At 32.9% G+C, this 17,663-nt stretch overlaps 1 protein-coding gene across 1 annotated transcript in view; it reads left to right on the top strand.

The window, feature by feature from the left end:
- The window catches only part of LOC129216032 (protein limb expression 1 homolog), a 371,051-nt gene that overhangs the window by 265,915 nt on the left and 87,473 nt on the right, over positions 1–17,663 (top strand). The gene's annotated exons all lie outside the window — the stretch shown is intronic.

Here is a 17,663-nt window from a genome sequence, read left to right as displayed (position 1 = left end):
ATCACGCTGCAATAATACGCTCTGTGGGAAGTCGCATGTAAAGTAATAGGATTTGCGAATGGTAGACTAAAATGACAAATTATGTAATTATGGGTGCTGGAACAACAGCATTAAAGTTGGATTCATCAGATTTTTTTTTTTTTTCAAAAATCTTTATTCCATTGAAATAAAAACGATTACTAACTGTTGCGCATGACGTTTTTACTGTTGACTGTTTTGTAATGTTACGAACTTTGAAACATAAATACGTTTTAATGATGAAACATTTTTATGACGTTTGAAATAAAGCGTTTTTAAGCTACCATATGAAAGTTAAGGGATTACTTTACTGAATATTCAATAGAATATCCCATTAATAAACAAGTTTTAGATACATTGCTTTCCAATGTAACACTTTTTCTTTTAATTAAAGACTATTTCTTAGCTTTCATTATTTGTCTTAATCTTGTGTTTTGCTTCCGGTTTTTAATTGTTGCGTGAAATAATGAAAAATAATAATAATTATAAATTTAAAGTGCTTCCGCTTTTTTATTGTTGTCGAAAAATGTACAAATAAATTGTTAATGAGTTTAACAAAGTGATTTCACCCGCTGAGCTTAAGTAAGCATGTTTTTGTAAGCGTTTTAAAAAGCTTTTTCTTTTTCACTATACTTCTTCAAAATTGCTTTTAAATTCGGGCATACAAGCCGTCAGTACTTAAGCAAATTAATGGTAAATATAAGCTATTCTTTTTATTAGCGATACATTTATGTTAAACAAAAAATCAATGTCGTTTGTTTTTTTTATTTAAATTAATAACGGTAGGTAACAGGATTATATGTTTTAAGTTTTAAAAAGTTTCCTTTCAAATTTCACAACAAAAATCTTCAAAATAAAATATAAAATATGTTTTTTAACCCTAAAGGCTATTTCTACAAGCTTGATTCGCTCTATGAGGTGTGAAATAAAACAAGTGTGCGATCTCTTAATTAAAACACTCAAACATTGCAGTTAATCTTAATATTGTTGCATTTAGAATTAATTCTGAAGCAGCCTATAGAATTTAAATTAAAAATTGAGAGAAAAAGAAATAGGCGGTATACAACTTTTTACGAATAGCGTATACTCTCTACAACCTTTATTTCTTTTTCTCTCGTATATAAATTTAAATTTTACTGGCTGATTCCGAATTACTCTAAATGCAAAGATAATAAGGTCAACTGCAACTTTTTAGTGTTTTAACCAAAAAACCATACTTTTATTTTATTTATACCTTTTAGAGCGAATCAAGTTTGTAGAAATACTCTTTAAAGTTGAAAAATATTTTTTTATATTTTATTAAAGACATTTCTCAGTTTACTTTCTCTGTCATAATCCTGCGTTTTGCTTCCGGTTTTTAATTGTTGCCAAAAACAACGTAAAATAATATTAATTATAAAATTATCATACTTCCGGTTTTTAATTGTTGCCCTAAACAATGAAAAAATTGAATAAATGAATTGTCAATCAATTTAAGAAATCAGCTTCAAGGCAAACATATATTTATGGACGTTTTTGAAAGCTTTCCTTTTTTCACTGTACTTGTTCAAAATTGCGTTTAAACTCGAGCATACAAACCAGCAATACTGAAAAAAGATTAATGGAAGAAAAAAGCTATTCTGTCTATATGCGCAATACATTTATATTCAAACGCAAATCCATGCCGTTGATGTTTTTCTTTTTTTCTTAATGAGGATAGGTAACAAGAAAATATTTTTTTAATTAAAAAAAATTCACCTTAAATAAATTTTAAAACCAAAAATCTTCAGAGCAAACAAATGGTTTTTAAAGGGCTGTTTCTATAAGTTTGGTTCGCACCAAAAAAATTGATATAAAATAAGTATATGATTTTTTGATTAAAACACTAAACAATTTCAGTTGATCTTAATATCTTTATATTTTTGGTAATTCAAAAGCAACCAATAAAATTTAGGTAAAAATTAAGAGAAAAAGAAATAGGCAGCATACAGCTTTTTACGACTAGTTTTTTACTATACCTCCTGATTTCTTCTTTTAATTTTGAATTTAAATTTTATTGGCTGCTTTAAAATTACCCAAAATATAAAGATATTAAGATCAACTATAATTTTTCAGTGTTTTAATCAAGAAATCACATACTTATTTTATTTCATACTTCTTAGTACAAACCAAGCTGATAGAAAAAGTGTTTTAGAAAACATTTTTTATATTTTTTACTATTCAAGCAAAAAAAAAAAAAATTCACGTGTAAAATTCAAATTCAAATGAATTTGAATTGACTGATAAATGTTGTAAATATTATTTTTTACTCATTCTGCACATAGAAAAAGACAAACGTACTAACACTAAAAATGTTTTAAATTTATAGTTCATTGGAGTAGTTTCTTTTTTCGTGAAATTGCGTGAACAAAAAGCCAAGTGTCTAAAAGTATAGATTACTCTTGACTAGTCGTGACTCTTATGCAGTAGGCTTATTTTATCACATTCTTGTTGGAATTATTTATTATACGTCTTCTACATAAAGTTACCTAGTAATCTATAATTACAAGCTATTTAATTTTAAATAAAAAAAATGAAAAACTAACCTACTTACTCCTTTATATTGAAGTTTAGAAACAAAAGCGATAAATAGTTTTTTTCTTTAAATCCTACTTTTAAATTTTTTTTCAACTAAAAAGGTTTTTTTTTTACGAAAATCATCGTACAAGAAAGGCATTTGCTATTGTTCGATTTTTTTTCTTAACTTTTAAAGAATAAAATGCTAAGTATGGAATTTAAATTCAATTAATGTCATAAACGTGTCATTTTTTACATTGTATTTGCTTCGTTATTTACGAAAAGAACGTAATTTGAAGTCATAGCAATATGTATTCTTATTTTTGAAGACATTTTTTTACTTTAATTTGTACACATTTGAACATGGGAATAAATAAGCAACTATTCACTTAATGAATATGAGAGCTCTCTTATGCTACCCTCTCTCTCTCTCTTGACATTAACATAAAATTTTTATGTGTAGTAACAAAAGTTACGTACGAGCGGTCATACAAACATGGTACATCTAATTTCTTTCGTAAAATTTATCTAAGCTATGGGAATATCAAATAGAGACTTAATTCATGTTTTATTATATTTGTAGTAGCTTCCACTATTGTGATTAAATGTTTAAACACGAGTATAAGATTGCTGTGGTACACTAGAACCTCGTTTATTCGGTATGCATTTATGCTGACCTCCAGTTTATCCGGATCAAATTTGTAAAATATGTGTATATTTACTTGAATAATAATTTTAAGTTATGATATCAAGAACGAAACTATAAATTTGCCAAATATTAGGTATTTGTTTCGATTAAACGTACAACTCCTGCATAGAACGTACAGTAAAGAACAGTACTAATTTAACAAACAATAGGGCGAACTTGGAGCGTCGTCAGCGCGAACCATTGCAGTTGAACTATAAATACTTACGTGTACTTATTTTGTTCCCCCCTCTTTTTTTTTCCTTTTTTTGATTAGTTGTTACATTGAAAATTACAATTGCACACATTTCGTATCGCGGTGATTCTTTATTTTTTGATGAAACTTTATATATCACGACATAACATTTAAATTGTTCCAATTTATTAATATTTTTCCCTAGTGATTCTTCGGCAAATGTTGCCACGCTTTGATGGAGTGGGGGTGGTTTTGTGAAATTGTTAGAGTTTGTGATGATGGAGGTAGATGGGATAACAAGAAGCATGATATCATGCATTTTCATTGAAATATTTTTTATATTATTATGTTCATGTAATATTGACATGATACAAAGGAAGGAGAGGGTTCGCCACTTTGTCAGGGTAGCAAAGTGTGACTCTTAGTGGCAAAGGGGAAAGGGGCCGAAAAGTGGAAAAGTGATTGAAAAAAGTGTGACATCACATTTATAGGGTCTGGTGGGGTAAAGTGGTCATAAAATCGTAGGTTTTCAACTTAGGTGGATAATAAATATAATAAATTCTTTAAAAACTTCAACTTTTTTTGTTGTTATTTTACATTGCATAAATAAAGAACACGGTACATAGAATTTCAGGGGGAAAATTATTAATTTAAGTAGTTTTATAACACTTTCATTTCCCTATGTATTTATGACCACTTTACCCCATGGGGTGGGGGAAAGTGGTCATAGCATGGGGTAAAGTGGTCACAGTTTAAATTAGATGCAAAACCGTTATAAATAACCGTAATGTTTGTATATTTCGATTACTCTTATAGTTACAAGTATATGCACAAGTATATGTGAGTATACATGAGCATTTATACGTTATTACCTACAGTATACGTGTCTAAACGAGTACATACGTGTCAGGTGTATATACAAGTATATACGCGTATAAACGAACATCATATGTGTGTATGCGCTTCTTTCTCGAGTATATACATGCATACCTGAGTATATGCGTATATAGTAGACATATGTACGCATATATAGGTATACATACATACATTTACGGGTATACACGAGTTATTCCGTGGATATATCCGGTGCGTGTTTGTACATGTCTACTCACGTACATATATGGAAGCAACGAATATATACGAATGTTTACGTGCAAACACGATTATGTAAAAGTATAGACGTATATACGTACATTTACGTTTATATTAATACATGTATGTATACACAGGTATATCCCCTAATATACATATATGCTTACAGAGTGAATCCAAGGTCTGGGGCAAAATCCAAAGGGGTGTGTGAGGGGAGAGGATACGAAGCAAAGAATCATAATGAACTTATGGTCGCGGACGCGCTACATGCACACTGAGCCAGAAACTGATGGATGCAAAACAGGCCACAAATTTGTCACACAAACATGATTTACCTGACCGGCTGGTGGCGTGATGGTTAGGCGCTCGCCTTGCAGGTCTGTGGACCCGGGTTCTGAACTGGGGATGCCGGTCGGTGGATTTTCAACATGAAGAAAATTATCAGCGCACATGTCATATGATTGTGCGGCATGTAAAAGATCCCTAGGGTATTCGTTTGACTTACAATTCCATAGGAAAAAATTAAATTCCTAGTGCAATGTCACATCAGTGAGCCCAGGTGCCTCCACCTGGTGGAAACTGGGCGTCAAAAAAACTACTGTGTCATATGCATCAACGCCTTAATGGTGACACACAAAAAACTGATGCATTGTAGGGGAGAGCACTAGGTCTGGTTATGGCCCAGACGCCTCTTCAGGTGGATCTCTTGTACAGCCCAATTGGAAAAAAAAAGAAAACAAAAGATGATTTTAACCAACATTTTAGTTCTTAAGAAATATTTGGAGCAGATGTTAAAGTTACGGCCTGTAGTAGCTCTAATCCACGCATCACAACAAAGGCACAGCGACTGATAAAAGTTTTTCAAAAGTCTCACTATTGCAACAGAGAGTGCTTTGTGATTACGATGCACGTATTACAGCAACCGGCCACAAAGTTCATCAGTCACTTTAACACTTTCTTAAGATCTAAAATGTTGCGTAAAATTGTCTTTGTGTAATAAATTTGTGACCTGTTTTGCATCCCTCAGTTTCTGACTTTGCGTGCATGTTGCGCGTCAGCGTTGTGTTTGTGACCATTTGTTTCTTATGATTCTTGTTTCTTCTACTCCCCTGTTACATCTTTTAAGAATTTGCCCAAGAGTTTAATCTTACCCTGTATACGTGTATATCATATGCTTGTGTGTAAGTGCCTACTTGAGTTTCGAGTACGTACGCATATATACGTGTCTACCTGAGAAAATAAGTGTTCGTATATATACGAGTATAAGCGGGTATACGTGTGTAGTCGAACGTATACCTTTATAGACAAAAAATACTTGCAGATACCCATATATTACGCGTTTATTGGTGCATTTATGTGAATGCGTATGTATACTTGCCTACACGAGTATATGCGCATGCATACGCATATACTCGTATATTTAACCCTGTTTACTGTAAAAACGATACTTATTAAGTAAAATTAATATTTCATTTGTGTATGCCTCATACTTAAAGATTACGTGACGTTAGAAGGACAATATTCTTTAAGCCTAATATTATGACCACTTTACCCCATCTTACTTAAATTCTTCTGAAAAATTAACCAAAATAGATTCAGTTAACTGCTAATGAGTAAGAGTTCTTGAGACATGTAGGAAGCTTCCTGTGCAGTCAATCTGTTCATAATTCTAACAAACAAAATTTTCAAAGAAAGTTAAAAGAGGTGTTCAGATTTTGAAATTTTTCATATTCACACAAAGTATTTTATTTTACCAAATAAATTTTTGCCAGATGTGAAATTTTGTATTCAAAATGTAGTTTCTAACTGCCCTATCCTAAAATAAAATTTTCACGTTCATTCGAACATTTATTTCCAAGTTATAGCCCTTTATCTGACGAATGACCACTTTACCCCATTGACCACTTTCCCCCACCAGACCCTAGATATTCGCTTAAAATATTTACAGTGTGAATAAAATATCTAAAAAAGATAGTCTGGTTTTTGAGCAAAACTAATTCCGCGATAAATAATTTTTCTTTTTGAAATAATAATAACATTATTCGATATTTTATGCGTTTGTTTTGAGATTTCGTTTTACAATTTTTTGATATTTTTCAAATGTTTACTTTTTTATATGTAATATTCATAACAATAATTACTTAACTATGTGTTTAGATGTTGTTGTATGTAAGTCATAGTAAAAATCCTTCAAATACCTTATGCAACAATACTTGGTATCATGTTAAGAAAAGAAGCCTCACTTATACGCGAAAGCTTTTCCAAAGTATTTATTGGTCCGCGCGTCAAAAAGTGCTACAAAGCAAAAAAATTTAGAAAAAGACTGGATCAGCCCTGTGTTGACCATCTCCGGACGAACTTTTTCGTTTTTTTTTTTATAAAATTGAATTAAAGTCTTTTGTATTCTAACGAGTAGGATTTTTTGAATCATTCATACTTTTCCGGTCGACATTTATTCCTCAAAATAATTGTCTTGTGGTAGAAAAGGGGGAAAAAAATAAACATCAATATTATTTAAGAAAATATTTTGTCCCTCTTATTTAAATTTCGGAGCATTTAAGTCTACTTGAATTGAAGTTGTCTGAAAACCCTTTCATATGTTTAGATTAGACTTCCAGAACTTATTCAACTGCTCAGTTTATTCGACTTTTGTTATTTAAAGCGTGAACATGAATTTATTCAGCCGAGAGAAAATTTCAAAACACTAAAATGCGACGCCCACACCATAAACCTGTTTTCTTTGTTCAGCGATTAGCCCTATTTGAATGTTTGGTCAAAGGTCTCCGTCAGATAACGACGCAGATCAACAAGAAGTTCTCTCCCGAACTAAACGAGCCTACTTTCCCATATGCCAACATCGACTTTCCAGCATGTGGTCCATATTCTCTTAACTAGCTAGAAATGCAAATTTTGTCCATCATGCTTTTTCAACATTTATAGTTGATTTCTAAAATAAAAATATGCCTCTCTCACCTGTTGAAGCAGATCCGTAAAAAAATTAAAGCGAATAAACAAAGTAACAGCACCTTTTAAACAATGCAACTAATATTGTTTTGCCGTAAAAGAATTCTATAATCGTTTTCAAAAAAAAAAAAAAAAAGAAATGGAAGTTGTAAAAATAAAAAGCACTTCAAGATTAGTACTTTATTTTTTTTACAAAAAAAAAAATGTTTGTTATTATTATTATTATTATTATTTTTTTTTTGTGTGTGTAAATATAAAGTACCTCGGTTTTTATTCTTCCCCCGTCACCAAAAGTTTTTAAAAAGTATTAGAAAATATGCACAGGGGTCGAAGTAGTCCTATATATCCTATATTTCCTATATTTTAAAAAAAAGCATCGAAATCGTCCTATATTTCCTATATTCCTGTTTTATACCATATATATCTTTTAAAAAGAATGGTAATATATATATATATATATATATTAATTTGAATTTTTGGCATCTTGAATTCAAATTATGTTTTTTGCAATCACGGGCGTGTGTATGTATGCGTGTGTGTGTGTGTGTGTGTGTGTACGTATGCATGTGTGTGAGTGTTGTGTATGCAGTGCTGTGCGTGTAGACGTTCGTGTGTGTGTGTGTGTGTGTGTGTGTAGGTATGTGTGTTTGTGTCTGTGTGCAGGCATGAGTGTGTGTGTGTGTGTGTGTGTGTGTGTAGGTGTGTGTAGGATATGGACGCAACCTGGATACGGTTTTCGCAAGAGAAGCAGCATCGTGAGGCGGCCGGTCGACGGTGATGCTGCAGGGGGTGCTGGCGGGAAAATAAAATCAGCGTAACGCCAAAAACAGTCAAATGAGAACAATAAGCAATCGTGATTGCTCAATAAACTTTCTGACATCGGATTTTTCGCTTAAAGTACGTGCCCAAACGAATTTCAAATTAAAAAACTCGACTGACTAAATTCTGCAACATGCATCTTCTCTCATTGGTTAGAGCAATGTGACATCACGATATAGTGGGTGGAGTTTCGAGAACTAATGCTGAAGTTGGTTTTAGAATCTTTCATTTGGGGGGGGGGGGGCAACAGCCGTTTGTTTTGTTTTCCATCATATGTTTTCGTTGGTGTATTTTTGCATTCAATGCATTTTCTGATCGGAATGTTCCAATTTTCTTTTTGTGGAATTTTGGGATCGTGGAATGGTTAGTTCCTTATAATGTTGGAATGGTTAGTTCCTTATGATGTTAAAACGTAGTTTGTTGTAATAAGTGGAATTATAATGGCGAAATCGCACCGCTTAACGACATTTCGTGTGGAGTTGTTGAACCAGGAAGACAATTATTCTACAAATTTTGGTGCATGCTGCACTAAAGAAATAGATGATTTTACCGCTTTTTGCCATTTTTGCAAATGTTCAGTGCCCATAAGCAATAGTGGATTTTCGCAATTGAGGCAGCATGCTAAAACATTCAAGCATAAAGAAAACTCTGTAAAACATCAGAAGGATCCTTCTCAAGCTCTGTTTGTTCTTAATACAAGTAGTAAAGGGTTCAGTTTAGATATAAAATCTAAGAGCAGTGGAATTAGTACTTGGGTCATGAGTCAGAAAGAAAAAATAAAAATTGTCTTTGTTCAAATTTTGTTTAGTTATTTAATCTATAAAGTACACTTTTTTCAAAAATTATTCTTCCAACTACAGGAAAGTCATTATAGATGTAAGGTATTTTGTTTGAGGTTTTTTTTAAACAAAATCATTGATAAGAATAACTGAATAATATATGATATGTATTATTTCATTTTTCATAGCAAAATTATTCATATAATGTGTCCTATATTTGTCCTATATTTTTTGTAGAAAATGTCCTATATGTGACAAGTCGGTCACTTCTACCCCTGTATGCAAATAAATAATAAAATGTCCTCTTAAATTAGCTCTTGCTTTCTGATAAAAAATAAATTCGCAACTCCAACGAACTATAGGGGGCACTGCAGTCACTGTCTAATGGCCGACTTAAAAACTAAAACAAACGCATGTGGTAACGCTGTGGTAAATGCTAAAAGTGTTGTGATTTTTGTTCGTATGTATGATATTTTTCGCTTTATTCTTTTTAAATTAATTTTCAAAGTCTTGTGGATATTCTGGCCCACGTAGAAAGAAATGAGAATTCAAGAAGCATTACTAAACGTCAAAGATTAATGCAAACTACGTAGTTCGTAGTTCTCAGCAGCTATTTCCACGATGTTGAATTCGATATTTATCAATTCTTGATAAAACTAAATAATAATTGTGGCCTGACAAGAACAACAATTAATGCTAGAAAATTCAATATGACATTACAAATTATTATCGAAAGAAGATGATACTTCTTTGCCTTGCTTGGCTAGCGCTTATTGTTTTGCATTTGTTGCTGAGTTATTTCTCTCGAATTCCCGAATCGGTTAATTTAAAATTTTTCTGTTTCGATTTTTCTAATTTCTGAGTTACGATTTAATTATGCCAAGTTATGCAAATCATCTACAGAATTCTTACGGATATATGGTGGTAGTTTTGACCATTATTTCTTTTTACTTATCGAATTCTGTAATCTTACTACCATTTTATTCCACTCATGATAAAAATTAAAAATGGTTTAACTAAAAACGCGAAATCTCGCCAAGGCTACTTTGCTCGCACAATACTAAAACTATAACCCTAAACAAATTTGGCGAAACCTTTCAGCTGAGAATAAAAGGAATAAAGTAAATTCTTTCTCGGTGAAACATTTTTCATTTTGTTCTACGATAATATATTCAAGAAAATATTTTGCGTACCGTCCATTCCAACTAAATGCTGCTGTAAAAGATGGTTAGTTAAATTAATTTAAGATTAAAAAAAACTCATATTCTTACAAATTCATACAAAACAATAAAAAAATTTTACCTTGTATAACGTTATCCAAGTTTGTTAATCCAGTTTTCGCTTTCACTATTTTCAATCAACTCATATTTTAGAAGGAAATAAGGAAAACTAACATTATTTTGAGAAGCTCGAGAATACTACTAAGGGACGAATTAATTTCGGTAGCTGAAAGCAAACTAAGACTCATCGATTGCGTTAATAAATACTTAGAACAAACTGCCTGTGTTTACGTCGACAGACACACGTGGAACGCAATGTGGCAATGTCTTAGTTTCATCGGCAGTTTTGTAAATCACCGCAAGGTAGCGTATTCGAGCGCTGGAGTTCCGAATCACTCAAAATTATCTTTTAATTACCGTTGCCAAAAATAAAATAAAAAATTAGAACTTTAAAATGAGAATAAACCAAATCATCTCAACAATCAATATTTCACAGTAAAACCTAGGCTGTGGTGTCGGAGTTGGAATCGTAAAGTAGAAGCCGGACTGATTTTGGGGTAAAAAAGTCGGAATCGGGAGTAGAGAACTTCAAAAACTTCCAACAGTTGGAATCGGTCTTTTTTTTTTTTTTTTCGTGTATGTATTTCTGCCAAGGCTGCGGAGTCGGAGTCGAAGATCGTAAAATTCGAAGACTCGGAGTAGAGAATTGACCTTTTCCCACCGAATCCTGGCAAAAACATTTGCGCTTTGAATTCATTTCGTTTTGATTCAGTCATATTTAACTCTGACTTTCGTCAATGTCAACTTAACAAAATATGGGATTTTGATTAGGACTCGACCGATGCATCGGCCTGGCCGATGCATCGGCGCCGATGGTTCAGCAATTTAGCCATCGGCATCGGCATCGGCGGCCGATGCTAACTTGCAGGAAACATCGGCCCATCGGCTTTAAAAAACATCGAAAAGCCGATGGAATTGGCCGATGTTTTTGAAGAAAAAAGAAGGACCTTTGTTGTTTTACTTTTTAATACAAAGTAAAAGGAGTTATTGATTTCATATAAAATTGTTTACTTAAATTTAGTATGAATTTCTATTTTAGTCACCCCAGAAAGAGGTTTTAATACTGCATTCAGGTACCAAACAAGTTAATTATTGCGTTGTTTCTTGCGGCTGGATGTACGTATGTATCTCTCATAAGTCATAACTCAAAAATGGTAAGCTGTAGAAGGCTAAATTTTCACATGTGGGGTGTGCGTACGTTCCAGTTGCGCACTTTCTTTTTTGTTCTCGATCGGCTGTTCTAAAAAGCCAATTTACTCATTTTTTGTGGCTATTAAGTACTTATTTCAATGGAAAACTAATATAGCGTCTCAGACTGACGATCATTTGGTAATATATTGCCGAATTGGAGACTATGGAAACAAATATGAGATAGCAAAACCGGTTTTGTTTCATTTTTGTTTCCCTGCACGTCAAAACAAACTCGAGTGCAAGTTTTAAAAGGGTTTTTCTGCTCTTTGTTTATGATTATTTTGAACTCTATTTTTTACGACTATTTTTTGTATTTCCGAGAACACTTGCGTGCCCCTCCTCCCACTCCCTCAATTTCTGAAATTAAACTCTAGTTGTACTTCTTAGTTGTTTAAAATTAGAGATTTTTTTTCCAACTTTATCTATTGTTTAGGAAGAATTTAGAGCATTAATATAAGAAATTGATTAAAGACGTTTTGAATGGTGACATAATTCGGAAATCAAAGGGACTTTTGAATTTTTCTTCAGAAGTGCTGAAGTAGATTCAGAAACTCTTCCGAGGCGTTGGTGGTAGCGGCGTAGCGGTTCTGTAACAAAAAATGAGGTCGAAATTTAATGTTTTGAGTTACTCCAAAATCAGAGGGGAGTCCTAACCCCTCACCCACCCTCGTCATTTCAAGCATTTCTTAAATATTTAGCGATTATTTATTTTGGTCAAGAAATGTCATTTTGCGCATTTCTTATACTTGTTTCACATATACTTCATAATGCGCCATCTTTTTTTCATCATTAATAGCGATCGATTTTTTTTTTCTGTTGTAAGTAACTATTTTTATGTATTTATATAAAATCAATAAATAAATTATTTTTGTTTTCATCATATTTTTAATAATATGTTATAGAAACGTTTCAAGGATTTTCTATTATGCAATTTTTTAAATTTCAGAAAATTATTGTTAAATTGAAAAATTTCATTTGAACTTAGTTGTAGTGCTTCATAAAAGATTAAACAATCAAATTGTTCAATATTACGTGTGCAAACATCAGATCAAGTAGTATATGTATTCAGTTATTAACTTGGTGTAAATATTGTGTTTGTTTATTGTAGCTGCGTTTTAAGAACCTCACCCTTTTCATTGCTATTTCTTTTTTCCACAAAGTTTATGTCACTGTTACAGCTTTTGTGAAAAATACAAACTTTTCTATTCATAAATTTTAAATAAGTATATAAATATTCCTATTATGATTTAATATTGTAATTTATCTGTTACCTTTTTTATTTAAATTGATGACTGAAAAATGTCTACTTGCAATCTTTCCACTTTAATTGCGTAATTTGTTGACGGTTTCATAAATTTATTCTTATTTTTTTTTAATGATTAAACAACATAATTTAATGTTTTTTAACTATGTTTAATGTACCTAAATCCTCACATTATTACAATATTACTGAAATCTTAGTTATATATTCAATTTAAAAAAAAACAAACAAATCAATTGGTTATTAAACAGTCTCTTTGTTTTTCTTCCTTTTTTCGTTCGTTCTTTCTTTTTTTCTTTTTTTGGCTCTTTTTCTTTGTCTTCCATCATACAGCAGTCAAAATAGGAGAAGCATAACTACACCCTATACAGATTGTATGCAGTATGATCCAAAAATTCGGGGACAAGCTGTATAAAACCTTACCCAAAATAACTCACATTACAGAAGCACATCCACCTTCAAAAGGTCACCTTGAGGGACTATGTACTACTTCTGCCAGTGTTCATAATTTTGGAAACACTCCTGGAAGCCATTTTTTGCTACCTTCTGTGTTGCAGCTTTATCTTTTACTGACGGAAGAAAGCGGCGTCCATGCAAATGTTTTTTTGCTGGAAACAGGTAAAAGTCACACGGAGCTAAGTCCGTCGAAACGTTATGTTATTTGTTTGTCATATCAGAGTATTGATCAATTGAACCGTGCACCCTCAACATGAAAGTCGCCTTCTTCCCCACGACGAAATTAAAGCAGCAGCGCAAGAGGTCTTACAGGAGGTTGCGATAAATGTCTTCTAGGAGTCCTTCTAAAAGCTATACGAACGTTGGCAGAAAAGCATAGTCGTTCAAGGTGACTATTTTGTAGATAGATGTACTTCAGTAATGTGAACAATGCAGGGTAAGGTTTTATACAATTTGTCCTCGAACTTTTAGATCATACTACGTACGTAAGAGTTTTCAACTTACTATTTCATAACTTTTTGAGTGATTCAAGTTTACGCGCATGAAGACATTACAAGAGAATTTACTATAATTAACTAAGGAGGCGTTCAAAGTGGATATTTCGGTCATCTATATATTCTTAGGTACATATGCATGTACAGATATGCCGAAAAAAACTTGTGAAGTTTAAATTGGGTGATCGTAAAATAGAAATTTAGGCCGAAATCTGATATATATATATATATATATTTTTCGTGATTACAATTCCTTATCCGTAGAAAGGAATTAAAGTGAATTGAATCAATGATCCTTTAAAGCCCTGACAATCTTATCAATTTATTTCTGTTAGATTTTTTGATCACGATTGCTTATTTTTCTCATTTGACTGTCCTTGACGTTACGCTGATTTTATTCCCCCCCCCCCCCCGCCTTCCTCTGCAGCACTCCCGCCCACCGTCATCTGCAGGCGCGGTTCCTCCGGTCCTGAGCAATGTCCCCCGAAATCTGCTTCTCCTGGTCGTTGGCGTCCATGTCCTACACACGCTCACACACACATACACACACACACACGCTTATGTGCAAACACAAGTCTATACACACACAAGCCTACACATGCACAAGCACGTACGCACAGAGAGACACACACGCCTACGTGTATTCACAGGTCTACGCACACACAAGCCTACACATGCATACGCGCCTACACACACACAACTATACACACGTAACCGCCCAGGAGAAGGGCAGTTTGGGGGTATAGGAACAGTTTATATAAACAATAACTCCAATGAGTAGGGTCCTGTCGCAACTCGTGATTGCGAAAAACATAATTTGAATTAAAAATATCAGAATTAAAATTTTTTTTTTTAACTTTTTTTTTAGCCATCGGCCTACGGCATCGGCCATCGGCCATCCATCGGCAATCGGCCATTTGGAGGAAAACAATCGGCCATCGGCCATCGGCCGTCTTTGAACAATCGGCCAACAATCGGCATCGGCCCATCGGCCAAAAAATGCCATCGGTCGAGCCCTAATTTTGATTTTGAGTAATAAACTAATAACTTTTTTTTTCTATTTCTTGAAACCAACATTTGAGAATGCATTCAGAATTTATACAATTATTTAAAATTTTTTTTTTTTTGGTGCCAAAAAAATAATTTTTTGCTTTGTCGGAAATGTTAAAAATTTTATCGTTAATGTCTTTATTTGTTCAAAAAATAACCTTAAAAGAACTAAATCAAGAAAATCTTTTCTATACATGCCATAAAGAGTTTTTCCCATAAAGTGTGTTTGAAGGAAATCCGCTTTTAAGTTCGGGATCTATATTGAGACCTTACGGTTCCCTATTAGTGCTGATGTTAAAATTTTTTGAACTGCTCAAAACTGAACGAAAAGTTGTTCAAGTCAAGCAGATCTTTTTTAAAATTTCCAACAAAATTTATTTGAAAAAGGTATGCCTTTAAGTTCGGGATTTATATTTGCCAAAAATTTCCATTTAAGATCTATTATTATTATTATTTTAACTGTTAAAAATTGAACAAAACATTATCCAAATCAAAAGTGAAATATGGGAATAAGGTGTCCTCAGCGAGACCTCATTCTAAGAAACAAAAGTTTGTTCGGATCGGACTATTCACTTAATTGTTTTTTAGGGGTTGAGACAGACAGACCGACAGACTCACATTTACCTCATCTAAAAACACTTCTTTTTCCAAAAGAGCATCCAAAAATGTATAATAATTAAAAACTTTTGAAATTTTTCTATTTGTCAACTTCATCCAAGTTTTCAGAAAACATATCAATTTGTTCTACATGAAATTACATTTACACGTTTATAATAAGAGTCCCATCCTTATTTTAAATAGATTTATTCCCGTCTCTTTCTTCTTCTCTTTTTCTTTCCTTAAAAAAATAAAACAGAGTATATATGTATGTATGTATGTTCTTAATAAAAATCAGTTTACGTCGAATCTCGACCAAATTGGTACTTTGGCACCAGCGAAGGAACGTACTCAGGTTTTCGAACGCCCAAAAAGTATCGATCCATTCGAATTTTAATTTTAGGACCCCAAAATGGCATTAAATGGTTCTTTCCATTCGAAATAATCCCACGATTGCTTCAAGTTCAGAATCATTCGAAAGTCTGCGAAAAATACCCCTGAAGTAGATTTACTTTTTTCGGATTTCAAAACCACTATTTCTGTAAAATTACCAGGAAAAAAGTTATAAGCCTTTTTAAATTTCAGAACATCAATATTAAATCAGAAATTTATCATCTGCAGTGAGTTCAGTTTTAATTAGTGTGAATGAAATCATTGAGTAGAAAAATCTGTTGCCATCTGTTCTGTGAAGAAGTAAAATTCCTGCTTTTGCTTTAAAGCTTTTCGTGTAGTAAAATAATTAAAAAATATCCCTTTTTAATAATAATAATAATAATTACCATTATTATTATTATTATTGAGCAAACACGATTGCTTATTGCTTTCATTTGACTGTTTTGATGTCCTATCATTTTATTTTCCCGCCAACACCCTCTGGTGCACCACCGTCACGTCGACCGGCCGGCCTCACGATGCTGCTTCTCTAGCGAAAACCGTCTCCAGGTTGCGTCAATATCCTACACTTACACGCATATATACACGCACGTACATACACACTCATACATACATACATACACCTACACACACAAACACATACACATACGCATACATACAGACACCTACACATACACAGGCACCTACACACCACTACCCACACACTCATGCCTGCACACAAACACAAATACATATGCCTACACACACATACACATTCTCCCTCCCCCCACTCACAAACACTCATACACACAACTACCCACACACTCATACCTGCACGCAGACACAAACACATATGCCTACACACATACACATACCCGCCTACAAACATACACATACCCCCTACACACATACCTCCCGCACACATAAACACACACACTCGTGATTGCGAAAAACATAATTTGAATTCAAGATGTCAAAATTCAAATTAAATTTTTTTTTATTATTATTATTGTACTGTCAGCACAAGATAATCAAGGATGTTAGTGAGTTGACGTTATTTGAGAACTGAAACCCTTATTTTGTAGAGGATTTTTGCGGACTAATGTCCAAATTTTAATGAGTAGTTTTAGGGACCGTGGTCATTATTTTGACGGTAAATTTTACAGTATTTTTTTTTCTCTTATCTAAATCTAACTGTCGAAAATGCGTCACTTGACAAAACGTTTATATTCAAGGTAGGACGTGCAAAGTCGGGCGACGTAGCAAGTGAAAAAAAAAGCTCACATGAATAAAATAACTCGTGTCATATTCGCGTAATAAATAGCTGCGTAAAAAAAAAAAAAAGAATGGCTTATGTCAGTCCATGAATTGAGGTTGACAAAATTTATGGAAAATTATTACTTTTTGAAGTTATTTGGCTTCTTGGCTGCAATTCGTAATTTCAAAAACTTTTAATTTGTCAGACACAAATTTTTATTTTTTAAGAATTATTGAATTAATTTATTTTTCTTGTGAACGATGTGGCAACTGCCTCTTTCCAATTCATACTACATAATTTTTCTTTTGATCTTAAATGGATACAGTTCTCTGTTTGGGGAAGCTGTAAAATCATTTAGCATCCTTTCTTCAGCATTTATGGCGTAAGCATATGATGATAAATATCGTCCCTCTCTCTTTAAAATTTCTTTTATTATGAACGTTTTGATGCACCGTGCTGCGGGTATTTTTTTACTTTAATAGTATACTTGGAGTAGAGGCAGAATCTAAAAGAAGTGCAAGTGTAAAAATCCTATGAACAAAAAAAGAAAAAATGATAAACGAAGCACTAAGCCTGGAAAAACATCCTCATATCTTCCGAAGTTCTACAACACACG

This window comes from Uloborus diversus, chromosome 2 (genome assembly GCF_026930045.1).
Source record: "Uloborus diversus isolate 005 chromosome 2, Udiv.v.3.1, whole genome shotgun sequence".
NCBI classification, from domain to species: Eukaryota; Metazoa; Arthropoda; class Arachnida; order Araneae; family Uloboridae; genus Uloborus; species Uloborus diversus.
The sequence above is the reverse complement of the archived record's forward strand: the minus strand, read 5'-3'. Positions and strand labels throughout refer to the sequence as shown.